Source organism: Nomascus leucogenys, chromosome 10 (assembly GCF_006542625.1).
Source record: "Nomascus leucogenys isolate Asia chromosome 10, Asia_NLE_v1, whole genome shotgun sequence".
Taxonomy (NCBI): Eukaryota; Metazoa; Chordata; class Mammalia; order Primates; family Hylobatidae; genus Nomascus; species Nomascus leucogenys.
Window position 1 is genome coordinate 81,726,845 of NC_044390.1, and position 27,665 is coordinate 81,754,509.

The 27,665-nt window shown below is 42.1% G+C and overlaps 1 pseudogene; it reads left to right on the forward strand.

The window, feature by feature from the left end:
• Window positions 1-23,420: 23,420 nt before the first annotated feature.
• On the forward strand, window positions 23,421-24,068 carry LOC100606035 (annotated as a pseudogene).
• The last annotated feature ends 3,597 nt before the right edge of the window (window positions 24,069-27,665 follow it).

Here is a 27,665-nt window from a genome sequence, read left to right on the forward strand (position 1 = left end):
AAGATGGGTGGATCACTTGAGTCTGGAGTTTGAGACCAGCCTGGCCAACATGGTGAAACCCTGTCTTTACTAAAAATACAAAAAAAAAATCAGCCAGGCATGATGGTGGGTGCCTGTAAGCCCAGCTACCTGGGAGGCTGAGGCAGGAGAATTGCTTGAGCCCGGGAGGCAAAGGTTGCTGTGAGCAGAGATAGTGCCACTGCACTCCAGCCTGGCCGATAGACAGAGACTCCTGTCCAAAAACAAACAAACAAACAAACAAAAAACACCATTTGATAGGAAACTTGAATAATTTATAATTTTGGCTTAGCTTCTTAAAAGACCACAGAGAAAGAATGGCATTCCTTGTTTCAGGTGTTGTTTGATCTAAGAGTTCAAAGTCGTGCCTGCGTTGGTACAGAATCAAGCAGTGTACCAGTGTCATTCTTTAGGACAGTGGAAGAAACCACAGAATAGTATAACTAAAAGCATTAAAATTCAGACACAGGCCGGGCGCGGTGGCTCACGCTTGTAATCCCAGCACTTTGGGAGGCCAAGGCGGGTGGATCACGAGGTCAGGAGATCGAGACCACGGTGAAACCCCGTCTCTACTAAAAATACAAAAAAATTAGCCGGGCATGGTGGCGGGCACCTGTAGTCCCAGCTACTCGGAGAGGCTGAGGCAGGAGAATGGTGTGAACCCAGGAGGCGGAGCTTGCAGTGAGCCGAGATCGTGCCACTGCACTCCAGCCTGGGCGACAGAGCGAGACTCCGTCTCAAAAAAAAAAAAAAAAAAATTCAGACACACTCCCTTCTACCTTTTGGCTTAAAGCTATGGATGATCCATGCTTTTTTATTTTAATGTTAAATGTATAACTAGGTGTTGTTGAAAGATTTCCACATTTTTTTTTTTTTGAGATGAAGTCTTGCACTGTCTCCCAGGCTGGAGTGCAGTGGCGTGACCTCAGCTCACTTCAACCTCCACCTCCCAAGTTCAAGCGATTCTCCCGTCTTAGCCTCCTGAGTAGCTGGGACTACAGGCGCCCGCCACCACACCCAGCTAAATTTTTGTATTTTTAGTAGAGACAGGGTTTCACCATGTTAGCCAGGATGGTTTCGATCTCCTGACCTTGTGATCCACCTGCCTCGGCCTCCCAAAGTGCTGGGATTACAGGCGTGAGCCACTGCGCCCAGCCCCACATTTTTAACAGATATCACTGTTAGGTTAAACAGCCATCAGAATTCTCCCACTCTAAGGGCATGTCAATTATAGAGGAAGCATAGCAAAAGCAGACATATACTCTTTACAGATACTCATGTCAAGAGTTCAACATCTTCAAGTTCAACCTATGATAAAAGACCAGTGCTACCCACCACCTGCATGGAGTTGACTATTTCCCATTTTCTTGGGAGAATCACAGGAAGACCATGGTTGCACCACTTTAGACTCTATGCGTAGCAGGTCACAACTTACCCTTGTGTGTTTAGATGTGTGTGGAATACCTGTATATGTTAGTGAAAGCTGTTTACTGTAATGGAGGCGAAAACCAGATTCCTTGCCTCTGGGTCCTCTGCTGAGCATTAAAGGAGCTCCTATCACCTGCTTTCCCTGCTGCATACATCAGTCCACTTGGCTAAGTTTTCATATGTGTGTGTGTGTATGTATTATGTATGTGTGTGTGTATATATACATTATATATAAACACATTATATATATACACTATATATATATATATTTAGATGGAGTCTCACTGTTACCCAGGCAGGAGTGCAGCTGCTGCGCTGCTGCATACATCAATCCACTTGGCTAACTTTTAATATATGTGTGTGTGTGTGTATTATGTATGTGTGTGTATATATATACATTGTATATATACACATTTTAGATATACACATTATATATATATACATTGTATATATACACATTTTATATATACACATTTTATATGTATACATTATTGTAACTACTGTGTGATAAGTAAGATTCCTATAAGAAATACTGCTTTAAAAAAAAATAACATTCTGAGGTGAAATATAGTGACCTACATCCCACATTCGTGGGTGATCACTTCATTTGTAGGACCTTTAAAACAAGTATTATACATTTTTAATGAACTAACTTGAATAAGGCACAATTAAAAACTGTTATATATATACGTGTATATATACACGTATATATATATATGTATTTTTTTTTGCAGGCTCTGGAGTAAGTTTACTCACTTTCAAACTTCACATCTGTCCCTTTTCTGGCTCTGTGATCTTAAGAAATGTACTTATTCCTCCTTACTCCCAGCTTTCCACATCTGTAAAATGGGGATAATATATGTAACTCCCTGAAAAGTCTCGTTGTGATACTTGAATGAAGTCGTGTGTGCATATAGAAAAAACAAACTGTTTCTCCTCTTCTATACTCTCACAATACTTCTGGTCACTAAAATGTGTGAGGTTTTCCCATACCAAGCACTTCTCCAACCCCAGGTGGATGTCCTATAATTCAATTCACTTCTGACACTAACTGGAGTTAGTGCAGACCCTATAGCTTAAGGGCTTAGTTCCCCCACTTTACTTATTCATTTTCATTTATTTCTATTTTATTTTATTTTTTGAGGTGCAGTCTCACTCCGTCACCCAGGCTGAGTGCAGTGGCATGATCATAGCTCACTGCAGACTCGAACTCTTGGTCTCAAGTGATCCTCCCGCCCTGACCTCCCAACATGTGGGATTACAGGCACGAACCACTGCACCTGACCCCTAGTCCCATACCTTAGATGCCAATTGCAAGTTCCAGGAGGTTGTCATCTGTGCTTTTGACCGACTGGCTATAAATCAGGGTTCCCTCCTCCTCGGGTCCAGTAATTTTCAAGGATGACTCACAGAACTCAGGATAACATTTACTTATGTTTACTGGTTTATTTCATAATAAAGGATATGAAAAAGTGTACAGAAGATCAGCTGGATAAAAAGATACACAGGGTGAGGTCTGGAAAGGTCCCAAGTGGAAGAGTTTCTGTTCCCAGGGAGCTGGGGTACACCATCCTCTCAGCACACAGATGTGTTTACCAACCAGGGAGCTCTCTGCACCCCCCAGTACAGGGACTTTTATGGAGGCTTCATCACATATGGATGATGGATAATTAACTCAATCTCCAGCCCCTTTCCTTTCCCAAAGGATGGGAGGTGGGGCTGAAAGGTTCAAGCTTCTAGTCATGGCTTGGTCTTTCTGGTGACCAGCCCCCATTCAGGAGAGTCACCTCATTAGAATAAAAGATGCTCCCATCACCCAGGAAATTCCAAGGGATTTAGGAGCTCTGCGTCAGGAACTGGGGTCAAAGACCAAACACTAGGAAAAAGATGTGCTTATCACCCAGGAAATTCCAAGGGATTAGGAGCTCTATGTCAGGAACTGGGGTCAAAGACCAAATACTAGAATAAAGATATGCGTACCACCCAGAAATTTCCAAGAAATTAGGAACTCTGTGTCAAGAACTTGGGTCAAAGATCAAATACTAGAACAAATGATGCACCTAGCACCCCCCATCACTCAGGACATTACAAGAGTTTTAGGCACTCCGTCAGGAAGTAGGGGCAGAGACTATATAGATATAGATATAGATACATAATTATTATACCAAACTACGTAAAGAGGTCAACATGGTGTGCACCTATGGTTCCTATCCTTCAAGTGATGGCTGAAATACCATTTCTCTGACTTCTCTGCTCACCCCAATCCCAATTTTATTCCACACCAATATTCTGCTTATGTAGTTATTCATTTAACACCTGCTTTTCTTCCTATTTATTTGAGACAGGATCTCTCCCTGTTGCCCAGGCTAGAGTGCAGTGGCATGACCTTGGCTCACCATAGCCTCAACCTCCTGGGCTCAAGTGATCCTCCCACCTCAGCCTCCCAAATAGCAGAGACTACAGGTGCATGCCACCTTACCTGGCTAATTTTTTTAATTTCTTGTAGAGATGGGTGCTTACTTTGTTTCCAGGCTTGTCTCAAACTCCTGGGCTCAAGCAATCCATTTTCTTCTTCTCTATTTATTGCCAAATGATATTCCATTGTATGGATATAGCACATATTATATATCCATTAGTCAGTAGATAGGCATTTGGGTTGTTGCTACTTTTTGGCTGTTATGAATAATGCTGCTATGAACATTCTACTCCACATTTTGGTGTGGACTTGTGTTTCATGTCACTTAGGTAAATACCTAAGGGTGGAATTTCTAGAGGGTCACGTGGTTACTCCATTTTTAACCATCAGAGGGACGTTCAGTCTCTTCCAAAGCAGCTGCACCAGTTTACATTCCACCAACAATGTACAGTTAGCCTCCATATCATTAGGTTCTGCATCCAAGGATTCAGCCAAATGCAGATTGAAACATAAACCAATAAAACCAATAAAAATAACAATACACTAAAAGTGATAAAAAGGAAAGTATGACAATTATTTACATAGCATTTACATTGTATTAGATGTTGTAAGTAATCTAGAGATGATTTAACATATACAGGATGAAATGTGTAAGTTATATGCGAATATTGTGCCACTTTATATAGGGGACTTGAGCATCTGCAGATTCCGGTATCCTCAGGGGGTCCTGGAATCAATCCCCTAAGGATAGGGAGGGAAAACTGTATAAGGGTTTCCATTCCTCCACATTTTTGTCAACACTTGTTATTATCTGACTTTTGGACTACAGTCATCGCAGTGGGTGTGAAGCAGTATCTCATTGTGGTTTTGATTTGCATTTCCCTGATGCTAATGATGTTCAGCATCTTTTCCCACGCTTATTGGATGCTGTGCCAGGTTTTTTTTTTTCTATCGTTTTTACTGGAATAGATGTGGCAGATTTTAACATTTGTCTGAATCAGTTCAAACATTTGCAAGGCAATCATGACTGTCTTGATTTGCCTCTGCTAACCCCCCATCTAATGACATGACTTGAAGTGGCAACCCATACTTCCACCCTTGCACCAAGACCACTTTTCTTACCTTCTTCTCTGGGCTAGTCAAGGCATCAAGAAATAGAGACTTTCTTTAAGAGAAAAGGAGAGAGATTTTTTTTTAAGTTGTTTTATAGTAAAATAAACAGTTATTTAAAAGACAGGTGTTTGTGTTAGTTTCCTGTTGTTGCTATTTCTGTCTAGCAAATTACCACACACTTAGTGAGTGGCTTCCAATGCCATCCATTTATGAACTCAGAGTTTTGTAGGTTAGAAGTCTGATACAAAATGACTGGGTTCTGTACTTAGGGTATCATGAGGCTGAAATCAAAGTGTCAGTTGAGCTATGTTCTTGCCTAGAGTATCTGGGGGAAAAGTCTTCTTTCACATTCATTGCTATGGGTGGTGGCATTCAGCTTCTTGTGTCAGTTGAGCTATGTTCTTGCCTAGAGGATCTGGGGGGAAAATCTTCTTCCACATTCATTGCTATGGTAGTGGCATTCAGCTTCTTGTGGCTGTAGATCTGAGGTGTTTGTTTCCTTGCTGGCCATCGGCTGGGGCTGCCGTCAGTTCCTAGAGGATGTCGCCATTCTTGCCAGATGCCCCCTCCATGCTCAACCCAACATGGTGCCCTGAAACCTTCTTTTTCTTTTGTGAGACGGTGTCTCACTCTGCTACCCAGGCTGCAGTGTAGTGGTGCTATCACAGCTCACTGCAGCCTCAACCTCTCGAGCTCAATATCTGGGACCACTGACACATGACACCACATCCAGCTAAATTTTGCATATTTTGTAGAGATGGGGTTTCACCATATTGTCCAGGTGGGTCTCAAACTCCTGGGCTCAAGCAATCTGCCTTCTTCCCAAAGTGCTGGGACTACAGGTAAGTCCCACTGTTCCCAGTCTGAATCTTTCTTAAGCTCCTAATCCCTGATGTCTCTGACCTCTACTCCCAGATTTAAAGGACTTATAGCATGCTCATTGGCTAAGCTCTCTTTGTTTAGGCAACTGTGCCATGTGACATGACCTAATCATAGGAGTGAGATCTATTATGTTCAAAGGTCTGATGACTAAATAGGATGTGTACACCTGGGCAGGGGTGTCTTAGGGAATCGTCTTAGAATTCTGTCCACACAGCCAGCATATGTATGCATTTTAGAATGATGTTCATTAGAAAATATAATTGAAATTTTGGAGTGGCCTTTGAAAGAGCTAACTTTAGTTATCTGGAAAATGTACTTCTATGGAAGCCTTCACTTCCTGATAACATAAGACAGATGAAGTGTCATCATAAATGAGAAGACCCAGCATTGCAGTGAATTGATGAAGTTCACTAGGCAGCAAGTATATTGACAGAACTGTTTCCTTGAGCAAGAAATACCAGCAAAAATGCACAAAAACTGAACATGTACAACAAAACTGAGGGTTTAATTAAACGGAAATCTTTTTTGACCCCACGGACTGAAGATTTTCTTAAAATATGATCGACTTTTCTGCTTTCATTTACTAAACCTGAATGATGTTTTAGAATTCTGCAGAGCTTCTGGGTGTTTGCTATTGGCCATTTAGGCATCTGTCAAATTCCTAAAGATGCAAAGCATTATGGAATTATGAAACACAGGCATAAACCTTGTCCAGCAGTGGTACAAGGTTGCCTGAATGTGAATAGGCAAATTTATAGAGATAGAAAGAAGATTAGTAGTGGCCAGTGCCTGGGAGGAGAAAGGAATGGAGAGTGGCCATTAACAAATATGGAATTTTTGGAAGAGAGGATCTAAATTAGACAGTGGTGACAGCTGCACAACTCTTAAATACATTAGAAATGATTGAATTATATACATTATTTATTTTCACTTTTTTTTTTTCAGACAGGGTCTCACTTTGTCGCCAAGGCTGGAGTGCAGTGGCGCGATTTTGGCTCACTGCAACCTCTGCCTCCCGGGTTCAAGTGATTCTCATGCCCCAGCCTCTGAGTAGCTCGGATTACAGGCGTGTGCCCCTATGCCGGCCTAATTTTTGTATTTTTTCGTAGAGAGGGGTTTCACCATGTTGGCCAACCTTGTCTCGAACTCCTGGCCTCAAGCGATCCACCTGCCTCAGCCTCCAAAAGTGCTGGGATACAGGTGTGAGCCACCACACCCGGCCTAAATTATAAACTTTAAAAGAGTCAATATTACAGTATGTAAGTTATATCTTAGTAAAGTTGTTATTAAAAAAGGAAAATTAGCTGGATATAGGAAAAGAATAATCCCAAGAACAGCTTTCTAAAAATAAATTCCCAATCCAATGTAAATTCTGCAAAAGCAAGGCAATTGTAAAAAATGCTTTATATGTACCTGTCTAGCCTGTTATCTATCTGCCTAGTACCTAGCACATTGCTGAGTACACAGGGACTTACACGATTGTAAGTATTTAGCAATGATCTGGACCAAAATGATACCTAATAAGTTAACCCTTGCTGCCAAATTGCATATGGAACAATTAGTTTGGGGGAGGGAAGGATATTATTGCTACGATTTTAATGGGCATCCGTTTATTTAGTCATTTAGCAAATATTTATTGAGCACCTACCATGTGTCAGGCTCTGGGGATGCCATGGTTGATAAGACAGTGTGGTATCTGCGTAACAGAAGGTCACAGGGTAGGTGGGGAAAAATAAGAAGAATATTCTAGAAGCATTCTAGAAGCAAGTATTTCATAACATTAAATGAAGCCATCTCATGATAGGGGATAGAATAACTGGTCCTCTGATGAAATTGCAGGTGGATGGGAAATTAACTTTGTGGTATAAATAAAAATCCTTAAAAGAGTGGACCTTTTGCTTTAACAAAATTGCTTTTGGAAATCAATTACTAGAAAGTCAGCTATGCTCAGCACTATACCACTGACCACTTGGAGACAACTTATCAGAAAATGGCATAAGGGTACAGAAATGAACAATCAAAGAGTTCAAAAAATATTCTTGACAGAAACAAACCAGTGTTGGCCAGGAGTGGCGGCTCACGCCTATAATCCCAGCACTTTGGGAGGCCGAGGTGGGCAGATTGCCTGAGCTCAGGAGTTCAAGACCAGCCTGGACAACATGGTGAAACCCCGACTCTACTAAAAATACAAAAATTAGCCGGGCATGGTGGCACCTGCCTGTAATCTCTGCTACTCTGAGGCTGAGGCACGAGAATTGCTTCAAACGAGGAGGCGGAGGTTGCAGTGAACCGAGATCGCACCTCTGCACTCCAGCCTGGGTGACAGAGCAAGACTACATCTCAAAACAGAGAGAAACAAGCCAGTATTCATTAGGGAATTGGTTAAATATGTCCGTGCGATGCAGTACTAAGTAGCTATATTATTCTCTGAGGGCTTCCATGACAAATGACCACAAACTGGATCACTCAAAACAATGAAGATTTCTTCTCTCCCAGTTCGGGAGGCCAGAGTCTGAAATGCAGATGTTGGCATGGCCAAGTTCCTTCTGAAAGCCTTGAGGTAGGACCTGCTTGATGCCTCTCTCACAGCTTTAGGTGGTCACTGGCAATCCTTGGCATTCCTTCATGCTGTAGTTTGGTTTGTGTGTCTCCTCTGAATCTCATGTGAAAATCTGATCCCCAGTGTTGGAGGTAGGACAGAATGGGAGGTTTCTAAAACAACCCTGATTTCTAAACACCCATGACCATCCATCAATGGGGATGGATCCCCTCACGAATGCCTTGGTGCTGTCCTTGCAGTAATGACTGGCTTCTTGCTTGATCCAGAGCTGGTTGTTCAAAAGAGCCTGGGACCTCCCTCCTCTGTCTCTTTCTTCCTCTTTTGCCATGCGATCTTCACACCGTTCAGCTCCCCTTCACCTTCCACCATGAGTAGAAGCTTCCTGAGGCCCTCATCAGAAGCAGGTGTGGTGCCATGCCTCCTACACAGCCTGCAGAATTGTGAGCCGAATAAACTTGTTTCCTTTACAAATTACCCAGTCTTAGGTGTTCCCTTATAGCAACACAAATGGACCGAGACACTTGGCTTGTAGCTGCATCGCTCCAACTTCCACCTCTGTCCTCACGGGGTCTTCTTTCTCCTATGTCTCTGTGCCCAAATTTTCTTCTCATAGGAACACCAGTCACTGGATGTAGGGTTCACTCTAATCCAGGGAGACCCCATCTTAGCATGATTACATCTGTAAAGACTCAATGTGCAAATAAGGTCACAGTCACAGGTTCTGGGTGGACATAAATTTGGAGGAGACACCATTTAACTCAGTACAGTAATCATCAAAATGATGTTGAAAAAAGCCCACAATTTATTAAGTGAAAAAAGCGCACTACAACATGATATCATTTTATTTGTGTAGAAAGAAAAAAGTTGCTTGTGTGAGCAGCATCTTAGTTGCTGTGTTCTCCCAATCCCTGATCCTTATCATCCAAACTCAAGGACACCCTTCATGAGACAATAGAAAATTCAGCGTCTTCTGATCGTCCCGAGAAAGCAACCACATTAAAAACTATAGGCCAACATGCTGAATCCCTGTCTCTACTAAAAATACAAAAAATTAGCTGGATGTGGTGGTGGGTGCCTATAATCGCAGCTTCTCTGGAGGCTGAGGCGGGAGAATCACTTGACCCTCAGAGGCAGAGGTTTGCAGTGAGCCGAGATCCTGCCATTGCACTCCAGCCTAGGTAACGAGAGCACAACTCTGTTTCAACTCCCCCCCCCAATAAAACTATAGGAGGTCCTTTAATACAAATGAATTATATACTATGAAATAATTGATTCTGATGGGGAAGTCGTGGATATATTCAGAATAGACAGCAAAGTAAAAATTTTAAAATCAAGAAGAGGCAATAAAAGTGACAGAGACAGGCCGCACATGGTGGCTCATGCATGTAATCCCAGCATTCTGAGAGGCCAAGGCAAGTGGATCACCTGAGGTCCGGAGTTTGAGACCAGCCTGGCCAACATGATGAAACCTCATTTCTAGTAAAAATACAAAAATTAGCTGGGAATCGTGACGCATGCCTGTAATCCCAGCTAATTGGGAGGCTGAGGCAAGAGAATCGCTTGAACCCAGGAGGTGGAGGTTGCAGTGAGCTGAGATCTCACTCACTGCCATTGCACTCCAGCCTGGGCAAGAGAGCGAGACTCCATCTCAAAAAATATATAAATAAACAAAAAATAAAAGTGACAGAGACATCGATGGATAGCTAAACAAAGATGGAATGAGGAGCTAATGAAGCATCTTTGGATGATGTAAGCAGAAACAGGAGTAAATGACAAGGCCTGTGCATTGTCATAGGGGTTTGGCTTAAGGTCAACTCTGGATGTCTGTGCTACCTGACATTTGGGAGGGACTTCCCCTCCCTTTGCAGTGTCAAGCTGAGTTGGGCCGCAGGCACTGTAGCTTTCAGTTGGAGCTGCCAAAGTTCTGTCACTTTTGGTTCCCTGGTGGCAAAATGGGAGATTCCTGAGCAAATTAAATTTCTCCAGTGGAGGAGGGTAGGACAAACACAGCATTAGATGAAAGTTGCTGAGTTTTAAACCCAAATCTCATTTCTATGATGGCCTTAGCAGACATGCAGACTTGACTTTTGAAAGACACATCTGTGTAGACGCGCACACACACACACACACACACGTCATCTTGTGTGATTGGTATATGCTCAGCCCAGCACTAAGGAATTCTCATGAGCCAGACCATGTGGGTTCTAATCCCAGCAGAGCCACCTGCTAGGTGCTAACCTCTCTGTGCTCTAATTTCCTCACTTGTAAAACAGGGTTAAGATTAGTACCCTCTCCACAGGGTTTTAGAAGGCCTCATTAGCTTCCAGTATTAATGATTTTAAGTTGCTTCATATATTTAGTTAATTTGGTCATTACAGCAAATATTCAGCAAGGACAAAATAATTGGGACTTACTGGACATGGTGGCTCACACCTGTCATCTCAGCACTTTGGGAGGCGGAGGCAAGTGGATCACTTGAGTCCAGGAGTTGGAGATCAGCCTGAACAACATAGTGAGACCCTGCCTCTACAAAAACTACAAAATTAGCTGGGTGTGGTGGCACCTGCCTGTAGTCCCAGCTACTTGGGAGACTGAGGTGGGAGGATCTCTTGAGGCTCATAGGCAGAGGTTGCAGTGATCTGAGATCACATCACTGCACTCTAGCCTGGGTGACAGAGTGAGAGCCTGTCTCAAAAACAATAATTTAGATTTAGAAGAAAGAGGCTCCAGCTGAAAATCTGGAGGTGTCGAGATGAGGCTGAGTCTCCAGCCCTGTTACCCCTTCACTGGATAGTGAGCACAGGCCACCCTCTATCTCTGGATGGGAGCTCCTCATTGCCAAATGCAGGTCTTGGAGTTGACCTGAGGTTTCTTCATGGTGCTCTAAGGTACTCACTTCAAAGAGAAGAAAACAAGGAGGGAGTGAGTCCCAAACAACTTCTAAGACAATTCTGATTTTTTAGAAAACTTTCAACTTTGAGAACAGCATTGATTCACATGCAGTTGTATAAAATAATACAGAGAAATCCCGTATATACCCCTCACCCAGTTTTGCATATCTTGTACAACATCACGACCAAGAAATTGACATTGATGCAATCCACTGACCTTCAGATTTCACCAGTTTTCCATGTGCTCATTTGTATGCATGTGTGTGTTCAGTTCTATGCAATTTTATCACATGTAGATACGTGGGACCATCACAGTAAAGATATAGAACAGTCATTAGAAGTATACCTTTGTGCTACCCTAGTAAAGCCACACCTATTTCCCAGTGTCCTCGCCTCCCTAATCCCTGACAATCCCTATTCTGTTCTCCATCTCTAGAATTTTGTCATTTCAAGATTATATAAATGGGATCATGCAGTACATGACCTTTTGAGATTTGTTTTTCCACTCAGTTAAGTTCCCTTGAAATTCTTGCAAATTGTCTTGTGTATCAGTGCTTTATTTTTCCTTTTTATTGCCAAGTAGTATTCCAGCAGCTCTTATTTTAACTGCTACATATATTGGTCTTGCTTGAGAGATTTCATTTAAAGAAAGGCTTCCTTGGCTCCAAAGAATTGTTTGAGAACCATTGAATATAACAATTAGATTGCAAAATTCTAAGACCCTGGTTATGACAAAGATAAATATAATCTCTACATTAAAATTTATATAGCTGTTTCCATTTAACAGTGAAATAAATCCCCTGACCCTCAAAGGCATAATTTTATCTAAACTTGGACAGAAACAGGGGAGAACAAGATTGAGAGAGAGAGAATTTATTCCTGGGGGAGAATTAAAGAGTTCCCAGTCTTTTGAACTTAGGAGAAAAAAACATATTTAGTTATCTCTGTTAGGGTAACTTATCTTCAGTTTTCCTTCTCTTTTCATTTTATTGTCTGTATTTTCCCTCAATTCCCCAAATGCTGTTCCTCAAAAAAAAAGTCACGTAAAATATTTTTTATCAGTTTTTTTTTTTTTTTTGAGACAGAGTCTTACTCTGTCGCCCAGGCTGGAGTGCAGTGGCACAGTCATGGCTCACTATACCCTTGACCCCAGGGTGCAAGCGATCCTCCCACCTCAGCTTCTCGAGTAGCTGAGACTACAGGCATGCACCACCATGCCTGGTTAATTTTTGTATTTTTCTGTAGCAACAGGATTTTGCAATGTTGCTCAGGCTGGTCTCAAACTCCTGGGCTCAAGCCATCCTCCTGCTTCAGCCTCCCAAAGTGCTGAAATTACAGGAGTGCGCCACTGCACCCAGCCTCAAAATGGTGAATTGTAAAAGCCAGGACTACATTTCCTGTCTTGACTTTCCAGTAAGAGAAAAGCCTGCTGTTTATTTTGGATAGGGAAATATAAAGACATATTCCTCTCATGGAAATGAAGCCGGGGCTTCTTCTTAATCACTTGAGATGACTGCAGAGCAAATTAGAAGCAAGAAAAAGAAAACTATTAAGTGTTTATGTGCCTTGGTTCTTCTCCAGTTTCTCTCCCAAGCATTTAAGCTCTCCAAAGTCTATGAATGAGGATTCAGCATTTGATTGTGCAAACACCAGGACAGAAAAGGAATGGTGTCTCAGAGGTCAACACAATTAATATGCACTTCATAACACCTCATGCCTACACATTTCTTACAGCCATTATGACTGCCGGTTAGAACATAAATTATGGTTTAAGCATAGTGTTGTGAGGAAGACAGATCATTTTTCCCCAAGATAAGATTTCTGCTCTAATTTCTTTCTTTTGGTACCTCTGAGTTATCACCCTCTTCCCCTGCATGTGCCAGCTCTGTCTGGACTTTCCTCTTGGTCCTTCACCTCCCTGTTTTTCCTTCCTCCAAATGCCCTGAAAGGCACAGTTGAAAGAAATTAACAAGTATTCAAGAGCTTAGAGATGCCTGCTTCCCTTTTATTTTTATTTTTTATTTTTTTGAGACGGAGTCTTGCCTATCGCCCAGGCTGGAGTACAGTGGTGCGATCTTGGCTCACTACAACTGTTACGAGTTTGCAATTTGCCTAAATTAGGATGGGTTTCACCATTGGCTACCAAGGGCAGGAATTGTTGTAGATATATGTGTGTGTGTGTGTGTGTGTGTGTGTGTGTGTGTGTGTGTGTGTGTACAGGCAGAATATATATTGAGCCCAGACACCTGCTCAGACATTATGCCTGGATGTGTGTGGTGAGGGTGTTTCTGAAAAAGACCGGTATTTGAATTGTTGAACTGAGTAAAAAAGATTCACCCATCAATCATGCACCCTCCAATTTGTTGAGGGCATGAATAGAACAGAAAGGTGGAGGAAGGGCGAATTTGCTTTCTCTGTTTGAGCTGGGACATCTATCTTCTCCTGCCCTCAGACATAGGAACTCTTGGTTCTTGGGCCTTCAGACTCTGGGACTTACACCAGCAAAGCCCTCTGCCCTCCACCTTGTTCTCAGGTCTTCAGCCTTAGAGTGGGGGGTTATGCCATCAGCTCCCCAGCCTTGGGACTTGGACTGAATTTCACCACCAGCTTTCCTGGTTCTCCAGCTTGCAGACAGCAAGTTGTGTGATTTCTCGGCCTCCATAATCACATGGTAAATCTATCTATATCATATTAGTTCTGTTTCTCTGGAGAACCCTGTATACTCTCAGTACACCCTCATTGAACTATCACGCAGATACCAACGGAACATCCGCTAAAGTGTTAGGTGCTTCATGGAAATTCATAGATAAATAAGAAATGACCTGTGCTCCCAAATAGCTTACGGACAAGTAGTGAACCTGACAGATTCAAAGTCAAATTTGCTACAAAGACGGGATCGACATGGAGGGGAAAGTGAATGTAGCTTGGTGTTTGTAAACAATGTCTTTAAGGTCGGACAGCTCTCTGACTTTAGGAGAGAAGCTCAACCTCTCTGAACCTCAGAAAAGTGGACTTATTAATAATGCATAACCCCTATGGACCACTGAGATGATCATGTCACCCACTACACAAGCTGATGCAAGTGACACACTCAGCACAGCACCAGCCATACTTATAAGCTCCTGATAACTGGTATTAGAAGTAGATTGGAGAAAGAAGCCCTCTCTTTTTTTTTCTATCAGCAAACCTAGTGTGTATTAGATTGAGCTATACATAAACTTGCTGCTTTCGTAGCTTAAAAGCATTCAGATGTCAAAAATTTCATATGGTTCAACCTAATCAGATTATTTATTGGGAGGAATTGATAGATAAGTCTATAAACAGGGAGCGAAGTGTCTTAAAACTCAGGAAAACCGGGTGCCCTGATTTGCTGTGACCATTTGGCTCGGTGTCCCCTGGACTGGTCACTACCCTGCCTTCCTCTCTCAAACCTCCCTCTCTGCTCAACTGGTGAGTTCCCACTGCAAAACTTCAAGAAAGGAAATACCAGTAGCCGTAAGAGTGTCACAACTTGGTTTTATGTGGCAGTAACCAACCCCTAGCCAATTGTAGAGTTTGGCTAGCAGTATACTCCACACCTTGTTAAAAAAAATCATATAGCAACTTCTGTGTGAGTTCATTGTACAGCAGTTGCTACTTAGGAGGACCACTTGCTGACAGGGCAGGGAGGTTGGGCTTTTAAAAGCAAGTTTCAGTAAGAGGTTGGTTTCTAATTGACCAGCAAGTATCCTACTGAGGTCAAAGAACAGATGTTGGGCAAAGAAGGTACCTGGGGTGGAGAATGGGAAAGGAAGTGGCGCACTGTTTGCTAAAACTTTAAGATGCATAAAGGTTTATTTTCTCATCCTGGCTTTCCCTGGCTCACTGTTTGATCTGAACAAGTTGTTTCCCCTACTTGAGTCTTTATTTTCTCCTTTTCATAATGGAGCTAAAAAGTAAAATAGCTACCAAAAAGGGCTGTTGGAAGAATTAATTAAAATAATGTGTGTAAATTACATGGCACATTCGTGGTTAATATCGTTTTTCCAGTGTCTGATGTGTGCCAAGAACCCTGCCAGGAACTTTACATATATTTTTTCAATTAATTCTCACAGGAACTCTAAGAGGTGAACACAGTTATATCCATTCTGCAAGAAGAAACTGCATTCAGTCTGGGTGCAGTGGCTTATACCTATAATCTCAGCACTGTGGGAGGCCAAGGGGGGAGGCTTGCTTGAACCCAGGCATTTGAGACCAGCCTCAGCAACAAAGTGAGACCCTCATCTCTACAAAAAAAATTAAAAATTGGGAGGCTGAGGTGGAAGGATCACTTGAGCCCAGGATGTTGAGGCTGCAGTGAGCCATGATCACACCAGTGCATTCCAGCCTGGGCGATAGAGCAAGACCCTGTCTCTCAAAAAATAAACAATAAACTGCATTCAGAAAAGTTAAGCCACCTACTAGAAGTCATACGGCAAAAAAAAAAAAACAAAAAAACCAACAACTAAAACTAGAATTTGAATCATAAAGGAAGATTTGGATTTGGATAACCTGGAGGGTTAACAGAAATTGCTGTTTGGTTGTCTCTTTAAATCCCAGTTCCAATTCAGTGACATTTGGCAAATATTTATCATGCCCAGATTCATTGCCAGGTGCTCTGTTAGGTGAATGCAACATGATCTCACACTCACCTGTTGGAACTTTCAGTGATTTGTGACTAAAATTTTTAAAAAGTTAAAGACAGCACCTAAATGAAAATAAGCATGAGGGATGTCTCGACGTATTTCCATAGCTGCATGAGCGAGCTTCTGGAACATTCTAGGAAGGGAGTGTCTGGTGGCCTCTGCCACCCACCTACTCCCTATGGACAGATAAGAACAACTCTCTGGGCTAGTGGAGAGACGTGTGAGTTTCAATTAGCTCACTTTTATAGAGCATACTTTCAGAGGCATACTTTTCGACACAAGTGGGGGTGCCCCCCCAAGTGCAAGTACAGACCCCGGACTTCGGGCGGTCGTTAAGGGAGGAAGAATTGCCCAATGCAGGCACTAAAACAGGCAGAGACACACAAGCTAATTCTCCTGCCCCGACCCCCACTTCTCGCACCTGGAAAATTATAACCTAGAAACAACTGGCTCTTTAGTTGTGGGGCATCACCCACAGGCTGAAACAGCTTCCTATGCCCAAGGCTGACCAGTCACCCCCTCTTTCCCCAGCTCTCACCACCAAGCAAGGAAGGAGACTAGCTGACTCTGAACTTTCTTTTAGGTGTCTGAAGCTAAGATACACCCTTCTAGCATTAGGAAGAAAGACCATTTCCCTCATCACTTGTATTAGTCCGTTTTCACACCGCTGTAAAGAACTGCATGAGGCTGAGCCCAGTAGCTCACACTTGTAATCCCAGCACTTTGGGAGGCCGAGGTAGGCAGATCACATGAGGCCAGGAGTTCCAGAACAGCCTGGCCAACATGGCAAAACTCCATCTCTACTAAAAATACAAAAATTAGCCAGGCACGGTGGCTGTAATCCCAGTTACTCAGGAGGCTGAGACACCAGCACTGTCTCAAAAAAAAAAAAAAAAAATGGAACTGCCTGAAACTGGGTAATTTATAAAGGAAAGAGACTTAATTGACTCACAGTTCAGCATGGCTAGGGAGGCCCCAGGAAATTTACGATCATAGCAGAAGGCGAAAGGGAAGCAGGCACCTTCTTCAGAAAGTGGCAGGAAGGAGAAAGCAAACAAGCAAAGTGGGGAAGAACTCCTTATAAAGCCATCGGATCTCTTGAGAACTCACTCACTATCAGGAGAACAGCATGGGGGAAACCACCTCCATAATCCAAACACCTCCCACTAGGTCCCACCCTTAACACTTGCGGATTATGGGGATTACAATTTGAGATGAGATTTGGGTGGGGACACAGAGTCAAACCGTATCACCACCCAAAGATATCAACCGTTAGAATGCTACCACTTCTAGGTTTCTATGTTTTCTTTTTAATTTTGCAATGCATATTTTCATAAGTCATTATATTTTTTTCTTTCAAGATGGGATATTCTTTCACAAAGATAGCATCTCTGTTTCAGATTATTAAACATTACACTCATCCCCACTAACAATGACAAAACATCCATTAAAATGATGTGATACTATTTGGGGCCCTACAATATTAACAGCAAACACTTAAATTCTTTATATTACTATATTGAGTATGTTCTCTGCACTCTACACTGAACAAAAGGACTTACTTAATCCATACGGCAACTCTATGATATGACTTTTACTATTATACCTGACTTACTGGTGAGAAAACTGAGGACAAGGTGATACATCCAATACATGACAGAGCTGGGATTTGAACCCAGGGAATCTGCCTCCAGACACCATGCTGTCAACTAGGATTAGACTACCTCTCAGATTGGCAAACTTAAAATAGTGATGATAACTAGGGTAGATGGGGGTATGGAGAGGCAGGCCTTCATAAATGCAGATGAGAGTACAAAGTGACAGAAATTTGTGCAGGGCAGGACAGGGGCAGTAGCTCACGCCTATAATACCAGCACTTTGGGAGGCTGAGCAGGGGGTGGATCTTTCAAGCTCAGAAGTTTAAGACCAGCCTGGGCAACATGGTAAAGCTCCAACTCTACAAAGAGTACCAAAAAAAAAAAAAATTAGCCAGGCATGGTGGTGTGTTCCTGCAGTCTCAGCTACACAGGAGGCTGAGGAGGGAGGATCACTTGAGCCTGGGAGGTCGAGGCTGCAGTGAGCTGAGATCCTGCTACTGCCCTCCACCCTGGACAACAGAGTGAGACCCAGTCTCCAAAAAAAAAAGAAAAGAAATTTTTGGAGGGCAATTTGGGAGAATTTACAAAAAATGTATACATTTGTTTCACCTAGCAACTTTGCATTTTAGATTCAACATCTAGATCATAGATATCCACCAAAAAATACACACACACTGTCAAGGTTCACTGCAGCATAGTTTGTATAGGAAAACTTTGAATAATTAAATTAGTGAATATATGCCATGAAAAATTGATGGCTAAATCTTGACAAACATGTCATAACAAAGAACTCAGGTATAAAGAAAAGGACTGACCCTCAGTGCTGCGCGCATTTAAAAACAAAATTAAGATTAAAGAATTGTGCTAAGAGTAGATAATAAGTGCTCTCACCTCAAATAAATGATAAGTATGTGAGGTAACACATATGTTAATAATTAACCTGATCCACAATATATACATATTTTAAAATATCATGTTGCACATCATAAAGAGATATAATTTGTATGTATCGATTAAAACTTTAAGAAGAGCTATGAAAATCATGATTACAAAAATAGAATATTCATGTTATGAACATTGACAAAATAAAACAATATAACTAAGAAGTCAGGATGGAGGGAGAGAAAGTGAGAAGTAATAAAGAATACTTCTTAATATTTTCAGGGATTCAAACTGTCAAATATTGCACTTCGTCCTATTTATTTACTTGTTTATTTATATTTTAGAGACAGGGTCTTGATCTGTTGCCCAGGCTGGAGTGCAGTGGTGCAAACATGGCTCACTGCAGCCTCAACCACCTGGCTCAAGCCATCCTTTGGCCCCAGCCCCCTGAGGAGCTAGGACTATAGGCATGTGCCACCACCCCTGGCTAATTTTTTTTATTTTTATTTTTATTTTTATAGAGATGGGGGTCTCTATGTTGCCTAGCCTTGTTTCAAACCCCTCGCCTCAAGTAATCCTCTCGCCTTGGTCTCCCACAGTGCTGAGATTACAGGTGTGGGCTACTATACCCATCCTGAAGTTTGTTTTAAACATGACTCTAAGAACTTAATATTTTTCATGACCTTATTGTCTTTATGTAGATTTTTTAAAGAAAAGACTATCTTTTGTGGTAAAGAAAGTTGTACTAAATTTCTTCCCTTTTCTTTCTTTTTCTCCTAAGGAATTAATTCTTTTTCTTTAATTAATTAAATAAAACATATTTAATGTTTTGTATTGAAAAATTGCCCATCATGCTCAGATTGTGGTCTCCAAATACTAATTTACACTGAAAGGAACCAAGGCTTCTTGGCTAAATGACTGATTACCAGTTGGGGGAAGGAAATGGATGGGCAAGGGGTATATTTTTATACCAAAAGCCTGGGAAGCTGTTAAAAACTCCTGAGGTCTGGACAAAGGACTCAGAAGCTGATAGGATAGGCTCTCACTGGCTAAAAACGAGAGAATTTGAGCATAAATAAGGGTAACACACTGAAATACATCAAATATGTTTGAATTCAATAGTTCATAATGATACTCAAGAATTCACTAATTACTTTTAGGGGATGCTAGGAAACCAACTCATTATTTTGAAAATTGGAAAATAAAGGAAAATAATTGAAATTTACCCTGCTTTTCCTGTAAGAGCGACATCTTAGGGTGATAAAAGAGTGTATGTTCATGACAAGCCAGAGCTACACAGTGAAATCACTGTCTGTACAAAAAATACAAAAATTAGCGAGGTGTGGTGGCACATGCCTGGAGTTCCAGCTACTTGGGAGGCTGGGGTGGGAGATTGCTTGAGCCCAGGAATTCGAGGCTGCAGTAAGCCATGATGGCACCACTGCAATCCAGCCTGGGTGACCGAGCGAGACGCTCTCTCTTTCAAAAAAAAAAAAAAAAGTACACGAACAGAAGTTTCTCTTCACAGAAGTATTCTACACAATTAATGAAGATGCAATAGTACAATTAGAATATCACCATTTTGCTCCCTATGAACTAATGAGTTTTGGCACTGATGGTCAGTGTCCACTAACATCATAAAAGATACACAAGCAGGTGTAATGTACCTTCTAATGGAAGAACAGACACCACCTGTGAAGTAGTTTTGCAAACAAAAACAAAAATTGGACCTGAATCTGATCAAGCCCCTAGACTTAACTATCGTTTTATAAAACACGTGGGGGCAAAATGATAGCACAGAGTTTCAGTCAGGAAAGCCCAGACTGGGGAAAACTCTATAGGACAAAAAGAAAATAACACAATAAATACAAATAAATGCAATCAGATCTCTATTTAGGTCTACATCTCTGTATCTAGATATAGATAAATACAGAGCTATAGAAACAGATAGCAAGAGTCTATAGATCAAAAGTGTCTTGAGAGATATATTAACCAAAAACAACATCTGACTTTTATTTGGATCTTGATTCAAACAAGTTGTTAAAAAATAAAAAAGCATTTATAATTTTTTTTTCTTGAGACAGGGTGTTGCTCTGCTGCCCAGCCTGGAGTGCAGTGGCACAATCATAGCTCACCGCAGCTTCGGCCTCGAGGGCTCAAGCAATCCTCTCGCCTCAGCCTCCCAAAGGGCTGGGATTACAGGTGTGAGCCCGGTGCCCAGCTGCATTTAAGAAAATTTAAGAATGGTTAGATACATGATGTTGTTAAGGAATTATTATGGTAATGACACTGTGGTTATGTTTTAAGAGTTCTATCTAGCTTTGGGGTTAATTGAAGAAAATAAATAAATAAATGAGTTCTAGAGCAGTGGTCCCCAACCTTTTGGCACCAGGAACTGGTTTTGTAGAAGACAATTTTTCAATGGACAGGGCAGGGTGGTGGGGGTGGTGGATATGGTTTCAGGATGATTCAAGCGCATTACATTTCTTGTGCACTTTATTTCAATTATTATTATGTTGTAATATATAATGAAATAATTATACAACTCACCATAATGTAGAATCAATGAGAGCCCTGAGCTTGTTTTCCAGCAACTAGATGGTTCCATCTATGGGTGATGGGAGACAGTGACAGATCATCAGGCATTAGATTCTCATAAGGAGCACTCAAACTATATCCTTTGCATGCACAGTTCACAATATGATTTGTGCTCCTATGAGAATCTAATGCAGGCTGGGCGCAGTGGCTCACGCCCATAATCCCAACACTTTGGGAGGCTGAGATGGGCGGATCACCTGAGGTCAGGAGTTTGAGACCAGCCTGGCCAACATGGTGAAACCCTGTCTCCACTAAACACAAAAAATTAGCTGGGCATGGTGGCGCACACCTGTAATCCCAGCTACTCAAGGGGCTAAGGTAGGAGAATTGCTTGAACCTGGGAGTTGGAGATTGCCGTGAGCCGAGATCGTACCACTGCACTCCAGCCTGGGTGACAGAGCAAGACTCTGTCTCAAAAAAATATATATATATAATGCAGCCACTGACCTGACAAGAGGCAGAGTCAGGCAGTAAGGCGAGTGATGGCGAGCAGCTGAAAATACAGATGAAGCTTCGTTTGCTCACCCTCTGCTCACCTTCTGCTGTGTGGCCCATTTTCTAACAGGCCATGTACAGGAAGCAGTTCATGGCCAGGGACTGGGGACCCCTGTTCTAGAGGATTTTTAAGGCAGCAAAACTTCTGATTATGATACTATAAGGTGAATACATGTTGTTACACATTTGTCCAAACCCCACAGAATGTACAACACCAAGAGTGATCTTAAAGCCTTTATTTTAAAAATGAGTTATTATCTTTTAGAGATATATACTAAGATATTAAGCATAAAAATAATATGACATGTGGGATTTGCTTCAAAGTAATTGAAGGAGGAGAGGCTGGAAGTATCAATGAAACAAGATGGCCATGAGTTGGTAAGGTGGATGATGAATAAATGGGGATTTATTTAGCTATTTTCTTTATCTTTGCTTATGCTTGAAATATTTTATAGTAACAAGTTTTAAAATTATGCAGAGAATGAGGCCAAGTGCAGTGGCTCATGCCTGCAATCCTAACAATTTGGGAGGCAGAGGCAGGTGAATTAATTGAGATCAGGAGTTTGAGACCAGACTGGCCAATATGGTGAAACCCCCTCTCTACTAAAAAGATGAAAACTTAGCCAGGCGTGGTGGCGCATGCCTGTAATCCCAGCTACTCAGGAGGCTGAGGCAGGAAAACTGCTTGAACCTAGGAGGCAAAGGTTGCAGTGAGCCAAGATCATGCCACTGCACTCCAGCCTGGGCCACAGAGTGAGACTCTGTCTCAAAAAAAAAATAAATAAATAATAAAGATAAATTTAAATATATATACATATAGAGAATGACTCCATTTGTATAAAATTGGTCTATTTATCTGCTAGCCATGGCAGCTCACACCCATAATCTCAGCCCTTTAGGAGGCTGAGGCAGGAGGATCACTTGAGCCCAGGAGTCAGAGACAAGCCTGGGCAACATAGTGAGACCCCATCTTTACTAAAAACAAAAATAACTTAAAAATTAGCCTGCCATGGTGGCAAAAAAATTAGTTTATCTATCTACACACCCATACACATACACACACAGACACACGCATACAAATGTTTTATAATTGTATACATGTACGTATACATGCATTGCTGTCTTCCCATTCCTGAGCCTCATCACTCGTTCCTGACACCCCATTCCATCTCAGAATGCCATGCATCTGTAGGAACACTCAGGCATAAGTCTAAAGAGGTAGGCAAGAACCGGATTACAAATACAGTACTCCTGTTTGCCTTGCTAAAGAGTTTGAACTTTATCCAGATGTCCATGAAGATCCAATGAAGGACTAGCAGCCTTAGTGGCTGACTTTGAGAACAGAGGAACTATGGTGGTAAATTGGGAGCAGTTGAGGAAGAGAAGACTCTGTAATCTGAGAATAAGTTATGGCAAAAAGTGTTCCTGAGTAGTCCCGCAAGAGGGTCTCAAAGTTCATTTAGACCTGGCCTTAACAGAAACCCCAGAACAAAGGTCAGCTCATTCTTGCTCGTTTTCTCTGTGGCAAACTCCAGCTGGTGGTCTCAGAGGGAAGAGGCTTGTAAAAATTAAAAATGAAGGGTGTTGAATCCAGTAGTTCCACTCTAGGTATATGCCCAAAAGAACTGAAAGCAGGACTTGAAAAGGTATGTATACATTTATATGCATAGCAGCATTATTCACAATAGCCAAAAGTGGAAGGAGGCCATGTGTTCCCCAGTGGGTAAGTGGATAAACAAGATGTAGTATATCCATACAATGAAATAACATCGAGCGCCAAGGGTGAGTAACCTTGAGGTGCTTGGAGTGCCAGGTAGCAGGCAAGCAGTGGGCTTTTCAGCGTCGTCTTTAGAATTTGCAGCTCAAGGAAGTGAGATGTCGAAGCTGCCACCCAAACCAGTCAAACCAGGGTAAGATAAAGTCTTCAGAGTCCTCTATACATTTGAACCCAGAACTCCAGATGAACTATGCTCTGAGGAAGGTGATATCTACGTTACTGACAAGAATGACGCAAATTGGTGGAAAGGCACCTCCAAAGGCAGGACTGGACTAACTCCAAGCAACTATGTGGCCGAGCAGGCAGAATCCATTGACAATCTATTGCATGAAGTAGCAAAAAGAGGCAACTTGAGCTGGTTGCGAGAGTGTTTGGACAACCGAGTGGGTGTTAATGGCTTAGACAAGGCTGGAAGCACTGCCTTAGACTAGGCTTGTCATGGGGATCTCAGAGATCTAGTGGAAATGCTGTTTACTCAATGGAGTATTTAACTGAGCCAACAGAACAAGTTGGGAGACACAGCTTTGCATGCTGCTGCCTGGAAGGGTTATGCAGACATCGTCCAGTTGCTTCTGGCAAAAGGTGCCAGAACAGACTGAAGAAACAATGAGAAGAAGCTGGCTTTGGGTATGGCTACCAATGCCCATGCATCTCTCCTGAAAAAGAAACAGGAGACAGATACAGTTCGAACACTAAGCAATGCTCTTGCTATTCCAAAACTTTGTCTGCCAGAAGAGGGTTGGTAATTATTTTTTTAAAGTATGTATGAACATGGCAGTGCTACACTGTGTTTGAGTAGAACAGGTAAACGAAGGGTTCTCACCTTTGGTTTGCCAATGAATGACTGGATTCTTTACTGTATAAAATGCATTGTTCACCAGAGTAGAACAAGAAGAGATGATTTCTATTTATCAAACTAAAGGAATTTTATAATTTTTTCTTTAAAAAATCAGGGCCGGGCACAGTGGCTCATGCCTGTAATCTCAGCACTTTGGGAGGCTGAGGCAGGCAGATCATGAGGTCAGGAGTTCGAGACCAGCCTGACCAACATGGTGAAACCCCATCTCTACTAGAAAATACAAAAATTAGCCGAATGTGGTGGTGCACACCTGTAATCCCTATTGGGGAGGCAGAAGCAGGAGAATCACTTGAACCCAGGAGGTGGAGGTTGCAGTGAGCCAAGATTGTGCCATTTCACTCCAGCCTGGGAGACAGAGCAAGACTCTGTCTTGGAAAAAAAAAAAAAATCAGGATGGTTTTTTGGTTAAAGTTCTTTATCTCAAGGATTGAGATATTTTGAATGGATTTTTCAAGGGAGGGAAGGCTTACTATAATAATAAACCAAAATACTTAACAGAAAATCATCAGCTATTCTGACAAGAATAAACATTTTAAGAGGCTTTAAAAAAAAAAAAAGTAATGTGATTCAGTGTTAAAAAGGAAGGAATTTCTCTCTCTCTCTTTTTTTTTTTTTTTTTTGAGATGGAGTCTTGCTGTGTCACCCAGGCAGTGGCGCAATCTCCACTCATTGCAACCTCCACCTCCCAGGTTCTAGCAATTCTTCTGCATCAGCCTCCCAAGTGGCTAGGACTGCAGGCACCCACCACCACACCTAGCTAATTTTTTTATTGTTAGTAGAGATGGGGTTTCACCACATTGGCCAGGCTGGCCTTGAGCTCTTGACCTCAAGTGATCCGCCCGCCTTGACCTCCCAAAGTGCTGGGATTACAGGCGTGAGCCACTGCACCTGGCCAGGAAGGAATTTCTGACACATGCTACAACACAGATGAACCTTGAGAATATTATGCTGAGGGAAATAAGCCAATCACAAAAGGACAAATACTGTATGATTCATATGAGGTATCTAAAATAGTCAAAAGTCATAGAGACAGAAAGTGGAATGGTGGTGGTCATTGATTAACAGGTATAGAGTTTCAGTTTTGCAAGCTGAAAATATTCTTTTTTTTTTTCTTCTTTTGAGATGGAGTCTCACTCTGTCACCCAGGCTGGAGTGCAGTGGTATGATCTCGGCTCACTGCAACCTCCACCTCCCGGGTTCGAGCGATTTTCCTGCCTCAGCCTCCTGAATAGCTAGGACTACAGGTGCCTGCCACCATGCTCAGCTAATTTTTGTATTTTTAGTAGAGACAGGGTTTCACCATGTTGTCCAGGCTAGTCTCGAACTCCTGACCTCAGGTGATTCACCCGCCTCAGCCTCCCAACGTGCTGGGATTACAGGTGTGAGCCACCGCACCTGGCCAGATACAAATATTCTGAAGATCAGCTGCACAACAATGTGAATATACTTAACACCAATGCACTGTATGCTTAAAATGGTTAAGATGGTAAACTTCATATTATTTGCATTCTATGACAGTTAAAAATATTTTTTTAAAGGGTGTTGAGTTTTTTATAGTTTTCTAGCCTTCCTTTCATTTTTAATTTCTATGTTTTTAAAGGTCTTGGGGCCTACCCAAGATGATTGTGGGGAATGTTATAAATATACAATGGGCTGGGCACCGTGGCTCACACCTGTAATCCCAGCACTTTGAGAGGCTAAGGTGGGTGATTGCTTGAGCTCAGGAGTTCAAGATCAGCCTGGGCGACATGGCAAAACCCTGTCTCTACTAAAAATACAAAAGCTAGCCAGGCGTGGTGGCACATGCCTGTGATCCCAGCTACTCGGGAGGCTGAGGTGGGAGGATCACCTGAGTCCAGGGAGGTCAAGTCTGCGGTGAGCCAAGATCATGCCACTGCACTCCAACCTGGATGACAAAGCAAGACTTTGTCCCAACAAAAAAAATTTTTTAAAAAGTTAATAAATATAGATTAAATATATAAAACATCCTAGCAAGAAAAAAAAACTATATATAATATAAACATATATAAACAGAATACATAATAAATATTCTTATATATGTATATATGATATATGTCACATATATAAACATGCACTTACTTATCCATATATTTATATCAGTGAAATAATCTAAACAGCACTTGGTTGGTATGTGCTGTCTTTTGTACTGGATTATAAAATCATCAATATTTATTTGATTTGGTTGGAGCTGATCATTCAGACCGCTCTTCCTGTGAAGAGCCAAATGATGTAACACGAAAAGGGGGCTGTCCAACTGGGAAGAGGCTTTTGAAAGTTTGTCCAGGTCCCATGTCCCCAGTCCTCAATTGTCAACCATCATCCCATCTTCACCTAACCTGTAATAAGTCTGACATTTCAATCTGACTCCTGAGTCTAGGCAGGTAAAGTTATTTACCAGAAAGAAATAAAAATCGTGTAACAGTAATAAGTCTATGTTTGAATACCAATATTAGAAGTGGTAATATTTCCAATTTGTGTGTATCTTGTTTGCTACATTGAAAAAAAAAAGAAACATCTCATATATTAAATTTGTGATTTGTCTTAGAACTCCTCCTGAGTTGGGGATAAAGATTTGAGGGCATTTAATCTATTTGGGAGGTGATCCCTGGAAGCACCACTAGTAGAGCTGGGGATTGAGACAGATAAGGAAAGAAGCCAACACAAGTTCCATTCATTAATGAGCAGGTGATCACTGTGGGCAGCTGGGACCCAATTCTCCTCTGCGGGGATAGGCCCCCAAACCTGGCCATAAACTGGCCCCAAAACTGGCCATAAACAAAATCTCTGCAGCACAGTGACATGTTTGTGATGGCCATGGTGCCCATGCTGAAGGTTGTGGGTTTACCGGAATGAGGGCAAGCAACACCTGGCCCACCCAGGGCAGAAAACCGCTACAGGCATTCCCGAACCACAAACAATAGCATGAGAGATCTGTGCCTTAAGGACATGTTCCTGCTGCAGATAACTAGCCAGACCCATCCCTTTATTTCAGCCCATCCCTTTATTTCTCATAAGGAATACTTTTAGTTAATCTATAATCTATAGAAACAATGCTTATCACTGGCTTGCTGTCAATAAATACCTAGGTAAATCTCTGCTCGGGGCTCTCAGCTCCAAAGGCTGTGATACCCCTGATTTCCCACTCCACACTCTATTTCTGTGTGTGTGTGTGTCTTTAACTCCTCTAGTGCCACTGGGTTAGGGTCTCCACGACTGAGCTGGTCTCGGCAACAGGCACCCAACGTGGAGGCTCAAACCCAGGTCAGAGGGTTACCGAAGTGACGGTTAGAGAACGTGGAACTAAGCTGGAGGGCACCCGAGTACTCTCAAGCAGTCCCTGTGGTGAGTAAGAAGGGGAGCTAGGAAACATCAGAGTAACAGTGGGACAAGTGTGGGCTCTGGTTCGTTCCACCTTGGAACCTTTTCACACTGATAAGGAGGAGGAAGGAGAGTATAATGAAGT